The 24526-nt window shown below is 40.1% G+C and overlaps 1 protein-coding gene across 6 annotated transcripts in view; it reads left to right on the forward strand.

The window, feature by feature from the left end:
- Positions 1 to 24526, forward strand: part of CHRM3 (cholinergic receptor muscarinic 3) — a 505856-nt gene that overhangs the window by 250960 nt on the left and 230370 nt on the right. For 3 of the 6 annotated variants that reach the window (XM_055308973.1, XM_055308974.1, XM_055308975.1), the window contains exon 4: positions 17256 to 17359. The gene's annotated coding sequence lies outside the window, so the exon portion shown is untranslated. Of the gene's footprint in view, positions 1 to 10052; positions 10143 to 17255; positions 17360 to 19408; positions 19512 to 24526 lie in introns of those variants that run through there. The other 3 variants (XM_055308976.1, XM_055308972.1, XM_055308980.1) reach the window with 3 other exon arrangements.

Consider the following 24526-nt stretch of genomic DNA (forward strand, 5'->3'; position numbering starts at 1 on the left):
GGGAGAGAGAGACAAGCAGGCTCCCTGTGGGGAACCCGATACAGGACAGGATCCCAGAACCCCTGGATCATGCTCTGAGCCAAAAGCAGACGCCCAACTACTGAGGCATTCAGGTGCCCCTCCTTCAGTGCTTTAAAAAATATCTATTGAAAGGGTGTTTGGGTAGCTTAGTCCATGAAGCAGCCAAATTTTGATTTCAGCTCAGGTCATGATCTCAGGATCCTGGGATCAAGCCCTGCCTCAGTGGGAAGTCTGCTTAAGGATTATCCCTCTCCTCCCTCTACACCCCTCCCCACTTGCTCCCTCTCTCTCATATAAATAAATAAATAGATCTTTAAAAAAATACCTACTGACGGTTTACTATATTTCAGGCAGGCACCAAAGATAAAGTGGTTAATAATAAAATAATAATAATAATAATAATAATAATAATAATAAATGTTTGTTATTATGTGCCAGGTCCTCTTCTTACCTCTATGGGTGCATGATTTGATTCACTACCCATAAGTATCCAATGGGATAGATATTATTATTCTATAAATTTTACAGATGAGTTATCTAAGTAATATTAAAGTGACATACCAAGGTCCCATGATCAGTGACTGACAGAAAGCTTTTTTTTTTGTTTCCTTTGTTATTGTTTTGTTTTTATTTAAGTTCAATTTGCCAACCTATAGTATAACACCCAGTGCTCATCCCATCAAGTGCCCTTCTCAGTGCCCATCACCCAGTGACCCCAATCCCCTGCCCACCTCCCCTTCCACAACCCTTTGTTCATTTCCCAGAGTTAGGAGTCTCTCATGGTTTGTCTCCTTCTCTAATTTTCCCACTCAGTTCCCCTCCTTTCCCTTATAATCCCTTTCACTATTTATCTTCCCCATTTGAGTGAAACCATATGATGATTGTCCTTCTCCGATTGACTTCATTCAGCATAATACCCACCAGGTGTAGGGCTCACTGTGAACTGTTTACCCCGTGAGGCCTTTGTTCCCTGGCAGCCCCGCCTCTCCCAGGCACAAGGTGAAAAAAGGAGGAAAAACAATGGCAGCGGCCAGATTTCTAGCTCTGGAGTCGAGCTCCCTGCGAGTAACTAACCGCAATCTCCCAGTCCAAATTGGCCTAGACTCCTGGGGCAGGCACAAGTGCACTGATCTGTATAACCCACAGGGCGCCTAGTGGCAGGAGAGTTCTCACTTTCCTGTGCCCTCCCCACCTCTGCCTGTCCCAGGGGACATGGAGGATCCCTGCCTTTGTCCACTTTGGGTGCCCTGGGATCCGAGGCTCTGTACTGCTTGACCGGCACTCCCCAGGACTACCTCTTCCAAAGGGAACAGAGGACAGCCACCTCCGTCCGTTGCCAACTCTAGGGTGAAGGCAGCTCCGGAGCTGGCCCGCATAACCCACTGGCTTCTCCCAAATGCTCCGAGGGCTGCAGTGCTCCAGCCTTTTCCTAATATCGGCCTGGGGTTTGTGGTGAGCTTTCCACCAGGTGCCCCTCCTCTTATGGACTCTGGGACTCTGGAGGCTTCACTGCCCCTCCTAAGATTCTCCCTGATTTCCCTGCTAAGCACTTTTCCATCAGGGAAAACTGTAGCGGGTTTTTAAAGTTCCCGCTTCTCCAGGGCTGGGCTTTCCTGCCCGGAAGCTCTCGCTGCTCCACTTTAGCTCTGGTAGTCACAGTTTCCCACCCCCACTTTATTTTTTTATTTTTTTGTCTTCTTACCTTGTTAGAAGAGAAAACTTTTCTCTTTGTAGTGTTCAAGCTGTTCTCTCTTGAATCTCATCTAGGTAAGTTTATGGGGCCAGGTGAGTTGAGGACCCCTACTCTTCTACTGTCTTGCCCCTCCCTCAAAAGCTCCTTTACATAATTTATAACACTTGCCAGTTCTTCATATTCTTCAACTGTGCTAAAGAATTCCTACATTTTTATTGCTCTTTTATTTGTCTTCTGTTTTATTGTTAGCCTTTGTTTTGTTCTTACCCTTTTATTACTGAACACCTCACCTATGCAGACTTTTCTTTCCCAATAATATCTAAGCTTCTAAGATAGGGACCAAGCTGTCTTGCCCTTTGTGTCTAGCAAAAACCTAATGTTGCATTTTAAGCAATAATTTTAAAACTAGATGACCCCTTGTTAGGTTCTGAAATCAGTTTATCATTTACCTAATTTACAACCCGATTATCTGAATGAAATAGAACACAATAACATCAAGCTATGGTGTCTCCATACAATGTAATATTACCCACCAATGAAAACAATGAGCTCTAAAAGACGTCGAGGAACCTTACTTACATGGATAGTGCTATGTGAGAGAAGCCAGTCTGAAAAGCTACATTCTGTGGGATTCCAAGTATGTGACATTTTAGAAACAGTAAAGCTATGGAGACAGGAAAGTGATCAGTGGTTGCCAGGGATTCTGGGGGAGGGAAAGAGTGAGTGATGAACAGATAGAGTACAGGGGATTTTCAGGGCAGTGAAGCACTTCTATGATAATATCGTGGTGGATACATGTCATTATATATTTGTCAAAAGCCAAAGCATGTACAACATGAAGTGTGAACCCTAAAGTACACTACAGACCTTAGTTAATAAAGACGTGTCGATATTTTTTGTTAATTTTAGCAAATGTGCCACACCAAGGGAAGAGGTTTGTAATTAGTGAGACTGGGGGGAGGTGGGAGGAAGGAAAGGGATATATGTGGAAATTCTGTATGGTTTCTGTTCAGCTTTTCTGCAAATCTAAAACTACCCTAAAGAATAAGTTCTGTTAACTTAAAAGATTGGACAGAAAATAATCAAAGCACAGCACTCATTATGAAAATAATTACTGTTTCAAGAAACATTTTTGCAGCCTTAGATGTGTAGGCAGGGATGCAAAGCGGTGCACCGGGTTGGACAGAAAAGTATATATATTGTACTGTGGATAAGAAAGTCAAAATAGTTTGAAAGCCACTGTTTTAGAGAATATTACAAAATCAATACCTAATTGCTGGCTGATTGAAAAGCCAACTCAGAATTCTGGGCATGATTGTAAGGCTGTCTCCCATAAGAGGGAATGGTCCTTCATCCACAGCCATCAAGGAGTAGGAAGTGTGTTTGCTGTGGTGTGTCTACTTTCTGAAATGGTTGTACATTATAGTTACAGGATGCTTTATGAAAGTGTTCAACCATGAGACATAATGAAATTAACCCAAAAGATGTGGATGGCAAAATTATTTTTGTCAGAATGTTTTTCGCCATTCCTGACTGGAGGTAGCAGCTACGTTTTCAAGTTTGGGTAAAATAGTCAGTGTCTTGATTTTTTTTCTTAGAGCAGCAGAACTGAATGACACCTTAAAACAATATCAGCCCTAGTTTTTGCCAAATATTTGAAGGAACCTGTGAACATGAAGATTGTGTTGATGTGGCTCTGCCTTGCTCAGGAGAGATGCCCAATAAATGCAAGTCCAACTTTAGACTGACTCAAGTTAATCATTTTCTGCAGTTGATGTTAATACAAAACAGGAGCATTTATCTGGTGATTTTGTTTTTATGTTGCTTGGTTGGTCTTTATTTCCCCTTCTCCCATCCCATCTTACCCCTCTTCCTTCCTTCCCCTCCTCCTTCCTCCTCCCCTTTTCACCCTCCTCCCCCTCCTTCTCCTCCTACCTCCTTCTCCTCTTTCTCCTCCTCCTACTCCTTCCCTTATTCTTCTTCTTCTTTCTTCTTTCTTCTTTCTTCTTTCTTCTTCTTCTTCGTCTAAATATCTCTTGTGGATTAATGTGCTTGGGAAGCAGAAGATCTTAATTTAGTCACCAGGGCTGTTTGGTGCTGGGGTATCTATCAGGTTGGAGCTGAGGAGTGTTTGTCCTGTTTTGCTTCATCAGGGCTTTCAATCTCCCCTCTTTTTCTCTTCCTTTGTCTTCGCTCCTCCTTAAATACAGATCACCATGAGAACTTTGACTTTTGTAAAACCACACTTACAAGGATATCAGAGTTTGGGAAGGAAAGTAGCTTTTATTCCATGCTTGATTTATCACTGATTGCATAGTATCAAAAGCGTGTTTTAGATTCTTGCTTCTGTGTGGCCCTGTTCTTTGTGCTGTACAATGAAAGTCACAAGCACACTGGTTTTTGCTTCCTTAAGAACAAATCAGGCCTTCTATGTATATCCAAATACTTTCCAAACATGTTCATTTTTATTCTGTGAGAGGGAGAAAGAAATTTCCCTTGCCCCCTTGGCGAAGGGACCAGTACTGTTTTCAGAATTTATTTTGTGCTCCCACACCCCTTATCTTCAGAATCGTCCTCGTGAATTGTGGGTCCTTTTTTTCCTCAGAGTCTCCAGTGGAGACTACTCTGGGACTTCCATTCAGACTGCACAGGCCTCGGCCAGCTCACTCAGGGCCTCCCCGGGGCTCCCGGGGCTGTCACTCTCATTGGAGTCTTTCTCTTGATTCAGTGTCTCAAGATATTATTGGAAACTCCCACAAACCTTGCAGACAAAGCCCATCGTAAATCTGGGTCTTCCTGGCTTGTCAGCATGCCTCCTGCTGACCTTCCTGAACATCCGAGTTTACTCCTCACAGTGGCTTTGCCAGTTCTCCTTCACTCTTCACCCCTAAACCTATACACTGCCCTTCTAACCTAATTCTCTTAGAATACCCATCACCTGCTTTGTGAGAAACCCAGAGCTCACACCTGTGCCCTCCAGGCATCTTTAACACCATCTGTCCCTATTCCACCCCTCTCTCATCCCACACTCTGTTGCTGGAGAAGCATCCTGCAACTAAGACATCCTCTTTTCTATCCGGACTCTTCCTTCTCTTTCTGGTCTTCAATATTTGCCCTAGTTATTAACCTAATACTGATTTCTTATCCTTATTTTTTAATGTAAACATTAAAAATAAAAATAATCTTAAATGTTTGCTGACCTCACCTCCCTCTCTTTTCACTCATTCTAAAAGACTTGAGTGCCCAGGGTGCTTGGGTGGCTCAGTCAGTTAAGTGTCTGATTTCAACCCAGGTCATGATCTCAGGGTCCTGGGGTAGAGACCTGCATCAGAATCCCTGTGCAGCGGGGCATCTGCTTCTCCGTCTGCCCCTCCCCCACGCATTCCCTCTCTCTCTCTCTCTCTCTCTCTCTCTCTCTCTCTCTCTCTCTTTCCCATAAATAAATAAAATGTTTAAAAAATAAAGTAAAAGTCTTGAGTGCCCCACTGTGTGCCTGGTGCCATCTCCAGCAAACATGCATTTCCCTGCTTCCCCATCACTGTTGAGACTCAGTAGTGTCACCTACCCTCCCCAGGCCCCTCTCATCTTTAGTCACTGTCATTTGGCTTCTCCTCCTTCATCATCTCAAAATATTGGTCATAAAGACTTGCAGTGAATCCTTGTCTACCCTAACCTAATCTAACCTACCCTATTTTTCTGACTTTTCTCCTCGGAAACTTTTTAGAATTTGAGGTAATAGTTACCAATTTTTTTACATTGCCATCAGTAATATCTGAGAATCTATGTTTTTTCACTTTCTCTGGTTGGTTCCTGGGTTTTGGCTAGCAGCTTCTTTTCCACCTCCTGCCTCCTAAAATAGTTATTCCCTAAGACTGAGTCTCCCTCTCCTGTCTTACACTCTTTTCTTCCTAGTCTGTGTGCCTCTGCTCACATAACTCTCATAGCTGTTGGGCGGATAGTTTGTCTTCATATTTTAATCTTTAAACTATCTTTTTGAGCAGCCCAGGTGGCTCAGCAGTTTAGCGCCGCCTTCAGCCCAGGGCCTGATCCAGGAGACCCAGGATCGAGTCCCGCATCAGGCTCCCTGCATGGAGCCTGCTTCTCCCTCTGCCTGTGTTTCTGTCTCTCTCTGTGTGTCTTTCATGAATAAATACATTAAATCTTAAAAAAAAAAAAAACTATCTCTTCAAGGCTTAATTTCTATGTTACTGTTTAAATGGCCCAATGAGTCACCCTCCCATCAAAATTAGCCCCTCTGAAACACAGAACTACTTAACATTTTCTCTTGAAATTTACACATACACACACATGCATTTCCTTCTCCTTTTTATCTCCAAGGAATTGCTGTTCTCCTGGTAACTTGGCCTGATCAAAATATGTGAATCATCTCCTTTCTCTTTTATATCCAGTCAGTCGAGAAGTTCTGTGTTGATCTCTGCCTGAGTCCATCCTACCTGCAGTGAGGCCCCCGCTGACGTTTCCCCAATCAGAGACAGTGTTGGGGCTCAACCGGCCCTTGTGGTTCTTATAGTTTCAAAACACATCTCAGCAACCACCATCAGGGGACTTTGAGGAAGAAGATGTATTTCTCACAGTTCTGAAAAGTGTTAGCCACACCCAAGGGCCACATAGAGAGGTCATAGATAGGAAGAAGGAGCATGACCTAGGTTTCCCCTTTCTAGGAGTCCAAGGGTGGGGTCCCCAGGGGTTACTAATAGGTTCACTAGTGACCAATTTAAAACGTGAGAGAGAGCAGGACTTAGGGTTTAGGAAGGGAAGAGTGAGATTGCCGAAGCTGTTGGTTCCCTCGGTTACCCAGGGTTTTCTAGAAGGGGAACTTCATGCGTGGGAGAAGGCTGGTTCCTTATCTGGTGGTTTTATTAGCAGCTGTGTCCCACAGAAGCAGTATGTTAACTTGAGGTGGATGTCTTTGAAATTGATGCCGCAGTGATCAAAAGTGATCTTGTACTACCAAAGTCCAGTCAACCGTGTTCTTCATGAGGTTCTTTGTCACTTGTCCCTCCTATTCCAGTCCTGGCACAGCATCTGCTTCAGTCACTGTGTGCCTAGACTCTTGATGTGGCCCCCCAGGTCCTACCAAAGGCCTCATTCTTTCTCACCATCCGCAGTGTGACTGATCCCCACCATGACTCTGTTTCAACTCTCCATTACAGATTATCATTCAACTTTTTGACATGTCTTCCGTGTGAATTCAAGTCATAAAAACGTAGAGCTCTTTGAGGAGACTGCAGCTCAAAGGGGATTTTACTCAAAGAAGCATCTTTTTATTCTTTCCCTTTGCATGTGCCACCTTCCATAAGTATAGGTGGGCTAGGCATGCTACCTGGCATGTTCCCTGCCACAGCCTCTGGACATTTTCTTGTGTACCTCAGAGCCTGAACCCTCTTATCTTCCATGTCGTCCTGTCAGAACTCCACCCCACTCTGCAGGATCCAACAAATCTCCCACTGCCTCATCCTGCCTGATGAGAACTGAGCCCATCCTTCTCTGTGTTCCTGTAGCTTTATAACTCTGGTACAAAACCTATTGTCTTTCTCCCACAACTCCAAGACGTATGGAGTCAGTGTTTTGTGTTGAATTGCTTTGAAATTCAGCAATATATGTTCAGACTCGAAGCACCTAATTTTATTGGGAGTTTGCTACTACTTAAAAATTTTCTTCATTCATCACTTAAGGACATACTTTCCAAATTTGATTTGACCTCTGCTTGCTTAGTCCCTGGCTTTTTGTATCTAGTCAGCATTACTTATAGATCTGTTTCACTTAAAGATCTCTATCACATCAGCCTTCTACTCAAAACATTCAGTGACTCTGCTTTGCTCTCAGGATAAAACACAGATTCCTAATGACCAGTTTTTAAGGCTTTCCCCACTCTGGCTCCAACCTAATTTCCTATAACTCAGTTCAGTGTTATTTCCCCCTTGATCCCACAGAATATCATCTTGATTCTTAGGGTTTGTTTTTATTGTCCACCCCCTCCTTGAAGCACTTCTGAATTACACTCAGAATTTAAGATCTAGCTTATCTCTTGTAAAGCATTTCCTTCTTTTTCAATGTATCTTTTATGAATGTAAACCTTTCCCATGGTGCTATAGGACTCACTGCCAATAACACTGAGCACCACATTATGGATGGGTGGGTGCGTGGATGGATGGATAGATAGATGGATGGGTAGGTGGATAGCTAGGTAGATCCACACCATACATATGTGTGTGTGCATATATGTAACTTTCTGTCATTTTTCTGATAACATGGTTATCTTTTTGCCCAAAAGATCATGTAAGCTTCCCAAAGGCAAGGACGATGATTTCCACTTCTTTATATCCCACAGAGACGTTAGATCCCTCGTGTATCATACTCTCTGCTTGAAGTCCTTTGGAATAATTAAATACAGAACATCTTGGAAAAAGAAAGAGATGTAATATGTCTCTATTCTAAAAGTTTTTCTGACCCTTATTCTATGTAGTTATATTCTTTCTTTTGGAGTTATTTAAGGTCTCCTACTATTAAAGTGAATTGTTTTACAAGGAGATAAAGTTAAAATTTTTTAAAAATTGTGCTTACAGGAAAATTAGAGCTCCACAATAATGGGATTAAGTTTTGTTTCTGTACAGCCTGCACTCTTAAACATCCTGGTGTTTTATTGTTCTAGCTTAACATTCAGAACAATTCCCAGTTCATCCATAATGTGTTGGTTTTTGGAAAACAGAATTCTAATTTATCACATCAGAGTGTGATTGCAGAAGCTTATGTTCTTTGGTGGAAATTAGTACATGGTTTTGTTTTGGTTTGTTTTTTTGTCCATTCTTGCTTATTAGAAAAACAGTTTGGGGTCTTATTCACAGAAAGAACGGGTAGTTCTAGCGATAATAGGATCAAGGAGGAAATGCCATATTCTATTTTATACAATACCAAGAAATTGAAAGGGACATTAATTTCTCTAAAGGGCATCCCGCATACATCGTTGAACACTACCTTCTACATTGTTCATCAATTTCCATTCTGACTGATTTCATCCTTAGCTTCAATCTCACTGGAAAATCTCAGAGGCTTTGCCAGCACAGAGCCTTTTCATGCACGTGTTCATCAGGAAGGGGCTCTGTACTCCTGGACCCAAACCCCACTCATGTGACTGTGAGCCTGCAGCCAACTTTCCCCAAAGTTAGCAAGAATTCTAATGCCTTAAAAGGGAGAGGTAGGATGAAAATAATGAAACCCAAATTTCCTTTCCCTTTGAAAAATTTTTGTACTGTTTCTTCCTTGGTGTTCATTATGTAGAACTAGTTTCTTGGTTCTGTTTGTTTCAATCAACTTGTTAAAGTGGACTTTACTCAACTTCATGTGACAAAGTGGGTGTTTCTCTACACCTTGCTCTCTTTTTTCCTAGAAGAGCCCCTCTTCCGCAGGCCAGACTGCATTGAAATGCATTATTGTTTAATATCACGAACTAGACTCAGATTTAATCAATTTCCCCTCATTATTCAGGTCTTCACTTATATTTGTGACACACATTGATTCTCATATGAGAGCTGCTGTTAGCTAAAAGATAACAAGAGAAAAGTGAAGGACAGCAAAGAAAATTTAAGGAAGGCACAGAAAGACTTTGCCACACAACCCAGGGATAAGGATATGGAGAGGAGAGGGTTAAAACATATATCTCATGGTAGCAGATATATTAATAATATCTTAATTTTAAAAATGCAACCTGTTAGATATTTAAACTATTTTAAATAAAAATTGTACACTTATTCAAAAGTAGACAGAAGAGCATGATAAACCCCTGTACTCACCCCCTAGCTTCAGTAATTGGCAGCACTCAGACAGCTGGTTTTTTCTCTATGGCCCTCTTTTCCCATGGACACTGGATTATTTTTTTTTAAGATTTTATATATATATTCATGAGAGACACAGAGAGAAAGGCAGGGACACAGGCAGAGGGAGAAGCAGGCTCCCTGCAGGGACCCTGAAGTGGGACTCGATCCCAGGATCCTGGGATCATGACCTGAGGTGAAGGCAGACACTCAACCACTCAACCAACCACCCAGGTGCCACAGACACTGTATTATTTTAAAACAAATGCAAGATACATGTATTTCCTGATGTCCCTAGCTTAATATTTGAATAATAAAATTATTTTTAAATAAAATATTTAATTTTAAGAGATTATCTCTGATATTATAAAAGAATTAAGAAACCAGTTAAGGTTTTTTTTTTGTTTTGTTTTGTTTTTTTTTATGATAGTCACACAGAGAGAGAGAGAGAGAGGCAGAGACACAGGCAGAGGGAGAAGCAGGCTCCATGCACCGGGAGCCCGACGTGGGACTCGATCCCGGGTCTCCAGGATCGCGCCCTGGACCAAAGGCAGGCGCCAAACCACTGCGCCACTCAGGGATCCCCACCAGTTAAGGTTTTATTTTAATCAACTAATTTGAGGTATAATGTATACATAACAAGCACCCATCTTAAGTATATATTTGGATGAGATTAAACATATTTGGGGCACCAGGTCCTGGGATCAAGTCCCATGTCGTGCTCCCTGCTCAGTGGGAAATCTGTTTGGGATTCTGTCAGTCATGTTCCCTCTGCCCCCCACCCACCCCATTTGTATGCTCTCTCCTTCTCTCTCTAAAAGAAATTTGGGGGGAGTCTGGGTGGCTCAGTTGGTTAAGCATCTGCCTTTGGCTCAGGTCCTGGGATCGAGCCCTGTATAAGCCTCCTTGCTCTGCAGAGACCTGCTTCTCCCTGTCCCTCTGCCTGACACTCCCCCTGCTTGTGCTCTGTGTGTGTGTCAAATAAATAAATAAAGCCTTTAAAAATTTTTTTTCTAAATTTCTATATAGATAAATCTTTTTATATCTCTTTAGAAACTAATGGAGTATAATTGCTCAGCTATGTACTAAATATATTTTTAACTACATAGTAAACTGCAAAATTGTTTTCTGAAGTGGTTGTACCACTTTACATTCCTATCAGCAGCATATGGGAGTTGCTTTATATCCTGTCTTTGCCAACATGAGTACAGGCAGTCATTTTGATGTGAGCCATTCTTATGGGCATGTGATGACTTCTAATTGAGGTTTTATTTTGCATTTCCTGATAACTCACATTGTTAAGCAGCTTATTCATAGATTTACTGGACTCCTCAAACTCGGATCATCACTTTCTCAACTCAGTGAGGCAGCCGTGCTCTGCCCACTTCCTCTTCCCACTTTCCAGAAATCTCTTCCAAACAAAGAGCCCAGGTGTTGGATTTTCTTGACTTACTGGTTTCCTGTCTCTCAATCATTATAGTCCTGCATGTAGGACTATATGTTGTCGGTTCCTGAGGACAGTTATTTAGTTTATCTTGTGCAGTCTTCTAAGGTACCTTTTTTGGGGGTCGTGAGGTACAAGCGATGTAGGTTACACTCCACCCTTGTTACTCTGCCATGGCTATAAATATAAGTTCAGGTTATTTTTTGAAAATTTTCTGTTTCTTTTTTAGTTTATCAAGAGCCAAGCCCAGAAAATTCAAGTCATATTGTCTGGGGAAAAAAAACCCTCAACTTATTAACCCTAGGCCTACTCTCTGATAGTATGAGAATATGATGCTTTGAAAGAGAAAGGAAAGCATGCTCCTTTCCTGAGCCTGAGGAATTCTGCCAAACAGGAATGACAGTGGGAGGTAGGAAAGTGAAGCTGTAGAATGTGTGCCTGCCAACTTTCTCTCTTGGAGTTTGAGCCCAGAGAAGGAGAGGTGTGTCAGTGAAAATGAGGCATACACCAAGCCAGGGAGCTGTTGCACACGCAGCCCTTCTACAACATCATAATGAAATCAGCAGTTCAGCCTGCTAGGCCAAAGGAAAGCCTTGGAAGTTAGGTCCTTGTGTGGCAGAGATAGGACCTCGAGACGGCTGGAGAACTTGGCACTGCAGCTGGGGTGCCATCATGTGGGTCAGGGTACTCCTACCAAGGGCTGCAGCACTGGGCTCAGTGGGGATGTTGGGATCACACCCAGAAAAGGCCTCATCATCAGCAGGAGGAGGCAAGATGCATTCAACAGAGATGTCTGCCCAACCATAGCAGGCCAAAAAAAGGCAGATGGCATACCTACCCTGTGGTGGATTTAACTATAATGTCAGGAAAACCGGAAGCACACAGATGTGTGCTAAATACAATGCAGGAAGAAGGGCAGAGATGTGGCTTGTAAATTTCTAGTGATTTGTAAGATTTATAAACTTAAGAAGCACCTTTGCTTTCCAAAAAGTTTCTCTACTTTGATCTTACTTCTAGAAGACAGGGAGTGTTACGGAGCAACAAATGCTAGAGATTTACTGCCTAAAAACAAGAGTAAGACCAAGAGTGGGCAGAGAGGAATGTGACACCAGATGACACAGATGATACACACTTGCTGGCTCTCCCTTAGTCCTACATGAGTCGGGAGCAAGTGGCCAAAGACTAGTTTTGTTTCTTCAAATGCTCCTCCTTCTTGCCTGGCCGAAGACAAAATGTCTTCCCAGAGATGGAGAAGACCCTGTTGGAGACCTGAGTGATGTCTTAGAACAGAAAACAGAGGAGTGGGAGAATTCTGCAGCTGAGCTATTTTCTTGAGCTTTTTCTCCCTTTAGAAAATGGGATGGAGGGAATGTGAAGAGATGAAAACTGTAATACATAGTGGAAAAGACTGTTGGTCATAGAGCCATTTAAAATCATATACACTGGCAATTATGTCAACAAATCTTCCTATTGTAATCTTATTTTCCATGGACTATCATAATATAAAAATACTTGATTTTCGGCATTATATTAAAATAGATGTATTTTATCCTCACATCATACAAAGTATCTCTCCTTCCCCCTTCCTCCACTGTCAAATGGTTAATGATGTGACAAAATAATATTGTAGATGCTGGAAACCATTTAACCATGTGAACACAAACTCTGACTATATTGTATTTGTAGGTCTGTATTTTAATTCAGTGGGTACTTTAAATGAGTACAATTTTAAATTATATGGTGAGAAGGGGATTAAGGTTCTTAAATGTGTTCATAACTACTCTACCCTAGCACCCCTATTATCTCTTTTGTGGTCACCAGCTAGTATTTACTCACATGTATACTTTGTTCCTACTTATAATCAGAACATACAATTTTATAAACAGCTTTCTTTATCATTCTCTGTATTATAACTTGTTTATTACTTTATTGGCTACTTAATATACTGTGGAGTTAATATAGAACATTTAGAAACATTTTCTTAGATCCTCCCCTATTGGATTGTTTCTGTTATCCACTATAATGAATTAGGCTGTAAAGAACATTTTCCTAATGTTCTAATGTATGCCATTTTCTAATTTTTCATTATTCTCTTGGGATAATTTGTGAGATTACTAAATCCAAGGGTATGAATATATCTGGGGATTCTTAATATGGGTATAGGTCCGATTGGGGGTTTAATGGGCTGTACATGTCTATAGTACCACCAGAAATACATGAGTTTATCAGTTGTGTTCCCGATTGTCTCACCTGCATTTATATCTTATGATTTATAATTTTAGTTAATGTAATCTGTGTCACTTTTTTATTTATTTGCATTTCTTTAATTGTGATTTGGATTTTAAAAGTTTACATATTACTTTTCATAAGACTTATTATTAGTGAGGCTTAATCAAGGAAACCACTTAAATATCAGACAAGTATAGGTTTCAAATTCCAGCTCAGGCCACTTCTTGTTGTGTATCAACCTCTCAAAAAAAAAAAAATAATGATAATTTCTTCATTTATGAACTAGTGGCAGTGAGGCCTGCTTCTTAAAGTTGTTAAAATGATTCAATGAATTGATTGGTGCCTCATGTGTTAGTGGCACACAGGGGAATGTTACTTCTTCTTCCCTCTGTCTCTGCCTTCCTCATCTCTCTACCAACCCTCCGGCCTCTGACTTCTCACACAGATTATTCACTCAAGTTCTCTTGGTACATAATTTCATAGAACCTGCTTTGTCATAATCCATGGGGGGCTCATTGTCAACATTTTCTAGAGAACTGATCTCCATCTTGCCATCAAGTGCTCAGTTATATTGCAGAGCCCTGAGGTCAAATCTGTTGGACCCCATGAACTAACTAAGTGTTCTCACAAACAAATTGGTAACACATTCAACATAAATGTCTTTCCATAAATTACTTACCTTAGGATTTTGCGTATGGTCCAATTTGTCTATTAAATGTCTCTTGTCCGAGTTTTCTTCCATTAGGTTTCTCAGAGATGTTTTGATTTATTTGCCTCTTTCTGTTGATTTTGGGTAATACTTTAGCTTAACCTTCTATCTGTTGCATCCCAGCCACGAACAAGCTTCCTTCTGTAGTCACAAGTACAGTTGGTCAAGCAGTCGAAAGATAATATAATTGCTAGATGCTGCATTCTGGGTGATGCTGTCGTTTGAATTTTGTCTGTCTTACATCTAGTGTCTGTTTTCCAGGCATTATTGCTTAGTGGTTGCCTGGAATTAGTTTCCATCTTGAGGGCCTTTGTAACAGGAACTGTCTTTCAAAGCAAATATTCTTCTTTAAAGCCATAATAATTCCTGATACGTTGTAAGGTATGAGAAAGCCTATTAACAGGCATATAATTTGTCAATTGGAAAGCATTGAAAATATAAATTTCTATCCTCTTCCATGAGGGCAAGGCAATTTGGGGACTACCAGAAGATTTTCCAGTCTCTCACCTTCATGATGAGAAATTGAACTAAGATGTATTTTAAGTAGTTTCACTCGGGATTTTATAAAGAGAAATGGGGGAGGGGGGAGAAGAAGGGAAAAAGTTTTTTGCAATCTTTTCCAGCCTCAGCAACTGCATTTCTTATCGTCTGGAGAATGCTACGGGCTCCTTTTGATTTTTTATTTCTTACATAAGCCTTCTCTTTATGTGTCACATACAAGCTTTCTTCATTTTTGCATTGCTAAACCCACTTTCCGTCATCTCCAGGCCCACTCTCCCCATTTTTAGATGTTACAAATGAGCTGGCCTCTTTTCCCATCTCAGTAGATGCAACAATTCTAACTTCTTAAAAACATCAAAGCCCTTCATCCACACATGGGACCAGCAAAGTTATTCAAGTACTGACAATTTCTGAGGTGAAAACCCACCAAGCCTGGGAGAGGCTCCTCTGTAACAATTAAGTCCGCAGAAGGAATTGGAGGATCACAGCCGGGTATAGACAAAATGCCTGACGTTTCCATTGTGACTCAGCAGTATGCAGCAGCCACCACTCCTGCAGTGTGGCTGTAGAGACATCTGGCATCGAAAATACCGAAACTCGGGATGCCTGGGTGGCTCAGTGATCGAGTGTCTGACTTTGGCTCAGGGGATGATCCTAGGGCCCTGGGTTTGAATCCTGTATCCGGCTCCCCACAGGGAGGCTGCTTCTTCCTCTGCCTGTGTCTCTGCCTCTCTCTCTCTCATGAATAAATAAATAAAATCTTAAAAATAAAAAAGAAAGGAAAGGAAAATATCCAAACTGACAAGATGAAGCAACGTGCACCTAGAATCCCAAATTTGTGTTTCTGCCCCACACTCGCATTCATGAAGCTGGGAGCAGAAGTGGTGACACCAGAGACAGTGTCGTTGTGCCCAGAGCCCACTCTGTAGCATACAATAGGAAAAGCTCTTGATGTGAAATGGGAGGGTGACCAGAATGGCCACGCCGTGTTCATCATCTTCCATGCTCTTCCTTGTGAATCCTGGCCTTGTGAGCCTCTCCCTGTGGCCAAAGGAGGACTGGACCCCGGCTTCAGCCTTGGTCTACACGACTCACTTTTTGGTTTGGGCAAGCCCCTCAACTACGATCTCCCCTAGTGCATGGTGCGGGGTCAAGTCGCACTATCCTGCCTTACAGAGAGATTGCAACGCCAGGGTGAGATTCCATGCATACAGGATCTCGGAACAAGGTTCAAATTCTCTACAATTATTGGGGTAGGGGTTTTTGTTAGTACACTGAGGCTCATTTCCAGTAATTAAAATCTGTAAAAAGATATGCTGCCATTTGTTTGTGTAGGTTCTATTTTTCTCACTCTATTGTACGCCCTTTAGGGCAGCTTTCAGAACATGCCATTCTTCCTCACAGCTTCCTGCATTTGAATATACTGCTTGAATATCTTCGTCCTCCCCTCCACCCCCATGTCCCTTTGTCTGCTTCTTACTACTCAACACTCAGGACTCAGAGACCTCCTGCTTGGCAGTGCCCACCTCTGTGCCCTCTCTGTTCCATGGTGGGGCAGTTACTTGTCCCTATTGGGATGATCTGTATCCAGTGCGCTCTTCCATTTGACCGGACTCCAGCTGTTTGAAGGCAGGACCAGGTCTTACTCAGTTCTCAACTCAATGCCTGGTTCATGTTATTTGCTCAGTAAATGTTGATCAAAATGATGAATGAATGTCAAATACTTGTTGCCATGAAATAAATTGTACTAATTAGGGGGATGCCTGGGTGAGTCAGTGGTTGGGTGTCTGCCTTTGGCTCGGGAAGGGGTCCTGCGGTTCTGGGATCGAGTCCTGGATGGAGCCTGCTTCTCCCTCTGCCTGTGACTCTGCCTCTCTCTGTGAGTCTCTCATGAATAAATAAATCTTTAAAAATTGTATTAACTCAGTGGTTCTTTGCTTATTTGCTATAAAACTAATGAAGGAAACTCAATACTTGGCTTTCTGTAAATAACACAAATATATATGCATCACGTGTACATAGTAAGAGGGAAAGCTAATAAAACACTCCCAATTGTTGGAAATTTCAGACTGAGGACATCTGACTAGGACAGAGATCACAAGATGTGATGTTTGTGTGGAAAGGTAGGCTTCACAAACTCATTTTGTAAGTAGATCTCAGTAGCTGCTGTGGATCACTCATTCATCCTGATAGGATATGAACAGGTATTGTAGAAGATAAGAGTTTCTTGATGAATATCTGGAAAATGCTGGCATAAATCTCTACTTGTAAAATTTCTCATTTAATTAAAATGCCATCTCCGGAGGAATAGGAGAAGGGTGATCAAAATGTACAAACTTGGGACCCCTGGGTGGCTCAGTGGTGGAGCATCTGCTTTCTACTCAGGGCATGATCCCGGGGTCCTGGGATCGAGTCCTACATCAGACTCCCTTCGGGGAGCCTGCTTCTCCTTCTGCCTGTGTCTCTGCCTCTCTCTGTGTGTCTCTCATGAATAAATAAATATTTTTTTAAAAGGCACAAATTTCCTAGTTCTCATCACAAGGAGAAAGAAATTATTTTTCTTTTTTGCTTTGTTTTTATGGTATCTATATGAGATGATTGACGCTAACTAAACTTATAGCAGTAATCATTTCACAATATGTGTAAGCTGAATCATTATGCTGTACACCTTACACTTAATACAGTCATGTACGTTAATTGTTTCTCAGTAAAATGGGAAAAAAATAAATAAAATGCTCTCTCACGGTTTAGTGATCCAAGTATCCTCCTTCAAAGTTTATTTTGACTTAGATTAACTTACCTCTTCTTTATTTGTTTGATTTTCAGCTTTCTGTGGTGATATGGCATCTGTTTTGTTTCTACAAGAGAAATTCAGCGCACAGCAGAGTCCTTGATAAATTGGATTGGTTTGATGGTCCTACCTGGAATAGGTATGTAAAATGTCCATTTGCTTACCCATTGTTTTGAATCATAAATATGATTCAAAAGAAACCATTACTGTTATTCTTGTTGCTCACTGAGAATGCAGTTTGTTCTGAGGAGTAAAATTCATGTCAGAGATGACTTTGTCTTTATTGCTTAATAGTATATGTTTATAGTATGACTTACAGGGCTCCTAAAGACCTGTTTATTTTTTTCTCATGTGATAAATACACATTAAGAATACACCCATTCCAGGAAAGAGGGGAAATTTTATGTTCATATGATTCTGAAAATAACAAGATTTATCTACAACTCTGTGGAAATCAAGTATATGAAATATGACCGATCCTCTGGTATATTTGTGAAAGCAATGTCTGTTGTTCAAAGTTCTAACAGACAGGTATGAACTTCTTTTTTCCTGAAAATTCATACAGGCTTAGACAAAACTAAATGCCAAATTATGAACTGAATAACAATGCATGTGAATTAATTAATGATCCCTTGATCTCTGAAGTTTGTGACAATTACTCCTTTGGTGTATATCATGATAGAAATATGGCTTAAAACAAAATGTACAGTATTTGACAGTTTTATTATATAATGAATTTTCTTGAAGGAAATGCTCTAAAATTAGATTGTTATAAGACATGAGCCCTGTAACTCTTGATTTGATCTAATTCAGATTACTTGGATGACTACTTTGTGGGTGTGTGTGGTATGTTATCACTAAGGGACACTTGATTACAAGATTCATTGCTTTTTGGTATTCAACTTTTAAAATATTACTAGGAATACAGTAGGCTTGTTGAGATGCTCTTACGAATTTACAAAACTGTCCCATCTGTAATAACTGTGTTTTCAAAGCTAAAACTCTTTAACGACTCCCTTCCTCCCCTCAAAAAAAGGTGCTGAAAACCACATTTGGAAGTAGCACAGACCTGAGTGTTAACCAGATATGAGGACTTGGCCTTACCACTTAACCCATTACCTTGGAAGAATTTTTTTGTTTCCTTAGGAAGAGTGTTGTCACTTAACTTGGAAGACAGAGAGGGAGAAAATAAATTAATTCAAAATTACAATGTACCAAATACACCAGGTCACCTTTATTCTTAATGAAGGATCAGGTAATTAATGATTGTGTTTTTAAGAGTCTCCAAAGAATCTCACTCCTAAGTTCTGTGAGTCTGAAATCCATAACTAGAGTTTAACTCCCTGATTTAAACAGAATTTGCAACTGGCCACCTCTGTATCAGATCTATCTTTGTTTATTTTTATCAGGCTTTGTTTTGTTTTGTGGCCTACACAAAATTGATATGTGTTTATAAAAATTATCAAATCATAAAACCAGGAGAGTTCACATAAAAATCTGGGTTCCCAGTCTTCCTCTGTGGTACTACCGTTTAGCCAGTTACTCACTTAACAAATCTAGTTGCCGTACAAGAGAATTCCCTCTTTTTAACCACTCCCTGTCTACCCCATCCAGTTTTTCCATGTTGACCTGGACTCAGTGGTTGTCAACCCTCAGGGTAAGAAGATGCTGGTGTCCAGGTTGTACCCAGGAAATTAAGTCCAAATCTCTGAGAGGAGCTGGGGCTTTGGGATTTTTAAAAAGCTCTTCAGATGATTCATAGGTGTAGCTGAGGATTTAGAACCACTGCTTCAAAATCTTCATTCAATGCAAGTGAATGAGAGTGACATCCATCACTTCCTTGTCTCCCCAGCATTCTACAATAGTCCCCCAAATCACCTTCTTGCTTTCTGTTCTAGTCTCCATTCAGTTCATTACCCACCCAACAGCCAGATTGTTTATAAATAGAAAAATGTCTATTCAATTCCTGCTTATGCCTCTTCAATAGTAAAAAAGATAATGGGTACTGATCATTTATGCTTTGCTTGGATAAATAACCTGAATTGAGGTTTTGTTGAAAGATCAAGTCACTTGAGGCAGTGAGTTTTAGGAGCAAGTGGGAGAAAGGGCATAAAAGATGTTGTTGAAGATATCAAGGCATCGCCTCATCAAGCCTCTGGCCAAATCTTCTGCCTTCCTGCTCCTCCAGGCAGTGACTGAGAAGCCAGAAGTGTCGACCTGTCCCACAAACCGCTGCCTAATCCACGTCTTGGTCTCACACTACCATCAGGAGCAAACAGATTTCATAATTGGTCAGTGACATTATTACAACATTAATTTTATGGCACAGCCACTAAAGTTTATTGAATGTCACTCCTTCATAGTGGCATGATTCACCCAGCAAAATACGATGATATTGGTAAGTTTTTAGGCAGAATAACAGAATTAGGGGCGTGTGTCTGTTGGGTGGGGGGCGGGTGATGGTTATAGCTAGGATCTTTTCTTCTGCAGCTCAGATATATAGGCTTTTCTTTTCACCAGTAAATTATGTAAATTCAGTTATTTATCTGAGCTGTGGTGGAGACATTTTTTTCTCATAATGACTGTAGAGTGACTTTATAGACCACTGTTTCAGCCACCGAAATCTTTCCTTCAGACCTTAAGAACCCTGTAACTATAGATGTTGCACTTCCCATTGGAAGGGAAGAGGATAAGCTGTCATCAAAATGTTTTTGTCAAAAGATACCCTTTGAGAGATAGTGATGCTATTTTAATCAGAGATTTAAGAGAAATCAATAAATGTAAGCTGCTTTGATGCTGAGTAGAAATTTGGATCTGTGTCAGCACCCCTCACACATGGCGTAATGAACTATTCTTTCATGCTTTTCTTTCATGCTGTCTTCCACATAGAACTGCAGCATTTCACCACTTACATTATTAAAAAGATCAAGGAGCTGCGTGCATTAAGAACATAACAAAAATGTGCGTTTGACAGTCAGGTAATGGAGATCGGTAGAGAGGTTCTAAATGTGGTTTCCTAGGGGTTGAATTAATGCCTGCGTACAGCTCCCTTTATTACATACCTCAATTATTTTCATCCATGAAGCTAAAGTGTGTTTGTGGACCTAATTTGCCCAAATAATGTGCCTGCACAGCATTATCTTTCATTTAAGAAAATAGTTGATATTTTAAGCTTTCTCCTAAAGGTTTATTTTGGGGGTAAATGGAGAAAAAAATAGAGAGGGCATGCATGTGCGCACGCGCACCCGTGCACAGACATGCACTGAGTATCCCTAGGAATTCGGGACAAGGACAGTGATTATTAATGAAATGCTCGTGCATTTCCTTTGGGGATCAGGGTGGCTTGGTCTTGCGTAGAATTCTCTCTGGTGAATAAAGCTGGAATAAGGCCACAGATTCTTTTCATGCCATTTTAGGAATTTCTTTGAAAGGATTCAGGTGGTGATGCTTCCTATGTTGTAGAGTTTTACATTAGTACAGGCAAAGTTTTTCAAATAGTATAAAACCATTCTTTTTCTAAATTCCTTATATCAAAAAAATAAAAAATTAAAAAATTAAATTCCTTATATCCCTGAATCTCTGGGTTCTGGACAGGGAAGATTAAAATTTCTATAAAATCTGCCATTTTGCCACCATATGGAACAACTATTGAGAGAGAAATTTATAGTGTCTGAAATGAACGTTGGGTTCAGCATACTTCACTTTGCATTTTCTATGACTTTTTTCATTTGCCATGATGTCTCTTTAAATCAGAGAGGTTCCCTAAAACTAACATACAGTTGCTTTGAATTAATTTTTAAAATCGAATATAAAAGATAAATATATCCTGTGTTTATCATAGGGCAGACACAATATGGATGCTTGGTAATACTAAGTTCATTGCGAATATTTGTCTTATTTTATATTAATACATCAAATGGTTCCAAAACTACACATTTGTCACAGATACTTACTAATGCATCAGACTTTTCCTTATTCCTATCATTCCCCTCGCCAACTCTTGAGAATGAATATTCTAGAACAAAACATACAGTCTTTCAGTATCCTCCATGTGTGGACTCCCCACTACACTTCCATAAATATTTGTGGGATCTGTGGCATGTATAATTCCAATGCATTTTACTCTTAGACACAAGCAGATGAAATACCAAAGCTAGAAAGTTACTTGGCCAGTGAAGTACACACATGAAATAATGAGAAATGAAAATGGTAATTCGTCAAATCAGAGACTATATCGGATGTGTTCTGCCAAAGCAGAGAGATGGGCATCATTTTTAAAGGATTTGGACAAAGCCAAAGGGCCAAGAAAGCTAATATTTTGCTTAGCAGCTCATCTTGATTTTATTAAGGCCAGGACCATTTACTTCCTTCCTCTTCCCCAGTATTTTCATCTTTAATTTTTTCCCTACCATGTTGAGGAGATGTTCTGGTCTAAAATCTCCTCGCAGAGGTGCTTTATCTCGAAACTTTGCTAGAGTCATGTGGACAAACATCAGAAGGTAAAATTCTACAGAGTGGCTACAAACACAAGTCTAGTATAGAAAGAGCCACACTAGTGAGCAATTGAGTAGCTTCTGATGCATTCAAATAAAAGCTAGCAAGTATCTGAATCTTTCCCATGTGTCTGTCTACTTACCTGTTAAATTTCTGTCTTTTCTTGGCAAAGTTAAAGCCCAAAATAAGATGGTAGGCTTTATATTGCTTCACGCTTGCATTTTAGAAAAGGAATAGATGGTCCAATTGGATATGATGGTCTTCACAATACTAGAAGCCCTTCATACATGAAGTTATTTTTTTCAGTCGTTGTGCAAATTCACTTTGAAAGTAGATTGCATTTGCCATGGAGTGCCTGGGAAATAAGTAACTTCTTATATTTAGAGTTCTTAAATCATATTCTCATATTGGTGAGACTTTAAAAACAAACCACTTTTCTTTATCAGAATCCTAAAATATGATTGATGATAACTTTGATTACAAGTATTTTGAAATCAAGAACGTCCATACTTAACTTGGCCTTATCGGTGCTCAAACATATTTTTCTTTACATTACTAATTTCCTAAAACATTTTCTTCTTCTATTAACTTGTTTTTTTATGTATGTAAAGATTTTATTTTAAAGTAACCTCTTCACTCCGTGTAGGGCTAAAATCCAGAGCCCTGAGATTAAGAGTCCCCCTGCCCCACTGACTGAGCCAGCCAGGTTCCTTTGTCAGCATTAAATTTTGAGATACTTTATGCAATCAAGTTGAAGCTATAGTTTCAGAATTGCTTTCTAGGTTCTAAGGAAAGTGGAGATAATTTTATTGTTTCAAATTCTTTAGTTTATTTCATTTGGCAAAAAAAAAATTGTGTGCTTTCCTAACACTGTTTTTATTATGTTGACTACTACCAGATATACATGTTTTTTATTTTGTTACTCTTTAAGCTTTTGGGAAAAAAATGAATGTATCTTTATTTATTTATTTATTTATTTATTCTGATTAGAATCATTGAACAAAGACTAGTAAAGTGCTACTTACTTTCTGAAACAACACCTTCTGGTGTTAATGGCACATACTGTATGTTGTTGTCCTGCTCTTGAAATCCACCCCATTTTAAATCTTAGGGTCGCCTGGGTGGCTCAGTGGTTGAGCGTCCGCCTTCAGCTCAGGGCGTGGCCCTGGGGTACTGAGATCGAGCCATGCATTGAGCTCCCTGCAAGAAGCCTGCTTCTCCCTCTGCCTTACCTATGTCTCTGCTTCTCTCTCTCTGTGCCTCTTATGAATATATAAATACATTTTTTTAAAAAAATCTTCCATCAAATTTCAAATTGCAAATACAATATGAAAATTCTTGTGATCAATTCTCATAAAAGCATGACACACAATTTGATCATTTTAAAAAGAAAACAAATGGGGCTTTTGGGTGGCTCAGTTGGTTAAGCATCCAACTCTTGATTTCAGTGCAGGTCCTGGTCTCTGGGCCCTAGGATCAAGCCCTGTGTTGGGCTCCATGCTCAGCATGGAGTCTGCTTGAGATTCTCTCTACCTGTACCTCTGCTCCCCTCCCCCCACTTGCATACTTTCTCTCTCTCTTTCTAAAATAACAAATAAATCTTCAAAAAATAAAAAAGGGAAAAAAAGGGAATAAAAAAATAAAAAATAAATTTAAAAAAGGGAGTCAGATATTTTGCAAGCAACATTACATAAAAGATAAAGAGAAATCCCTATGTATGAATTCTGGCCTTAAGAGATTGAAAAGTCTATTTTCAATATGGAAAAACAAATGGAAATAAATCCATAAGAAAGATGAATCATCAGTAAAACACCCCTCTTCCATGTTAATATATAGCTCATTTCCAAATACTGAGTAATACATACTCATTAATTTAATACAAAGTATTAAAACATCAGGGCAGGTAAAATAAAGTAATGAGTGGCCAATATCTCGAATTTATATTCTTCTTCCACTAGTTACAGTGAGCATATTCTTTTTTTTCCTAATAGCCTTTCTTTTATAATTTCACTTTGAGCATATTTTTCACTTCTGGTTGCAATGTATGTTCTTCCTATTTAGAATAAGAGATAAATTTGAGAGCCTGTCTCCAAGTTGTAAACAAAATGTCAACATGGTGGTACTGAAAGCTGTCTTTCTGGGACATTTTTTCAACTTATAAAGACTATCTTAAATTGATTATTTTAATGCAAAGCAGGTAACACTTGAGTATCACCTTTAATCTGTTTGACTATTTCATATTTATCAGACACTGCTACGGTCCAGTCCCTGTGTAGGACCCCTAGTGCATATCATTGCTTTGGTTATCTGATTTCATCTTCAAAGCAGCCCTGTGAGTTAGATAATACCATCCTCACTTTTCATGTAACTAAAAAAATGTATTACAATAAAGTTGAGTCACCAGTAATTCCCATGTACTAAGAAAGATGACCCATCATAACCAGAACACTTACCTTCTCAGTGCAAAACCCTCATCGTGCACATCAATGCTTCTTATCCGGGATGATTTTGCCCACTGTGGGACATGGGGCAATTTTTGGAGCCAAGTTGTTTGTCGCAATGGAGGAGGGGAGCATTCCTGGCATCTAGTAGGCAGAGGTCAGGGATGATGCAAACTTCCTACAATGCACAGGATACCCCTATCACCCAAGTAATAATTATCTAGACCAAAATGTCCATGGTGCCCAGGTGGAGAAACCCTGCTCTAAAAAGGTGCCTTTGAGTAATTACTATTGAGTAATTAGTGAAAGGACACAGATGTGCATAAGAAAAGAAAGTGTACAGGGAGTGTGAATATTCTGACAGGGACCCT

Source organism: Nyctereutes procyonoides, unplaced genomic scaffold (genome assembly GCF_905146905.1).
Source record: "Nyctereutes procyonoides isolate TBG_1078 unplaced genomic scaffold, NYPRO_anot_genome, whole genome shotgun sequence".
NCBI classification, from domain to species: Eukaryota; Metazoa; Chordata; class Mammalia; order Carnivora; family Canidae; genus Nyctereutes; species Nyctereutes procyonoides.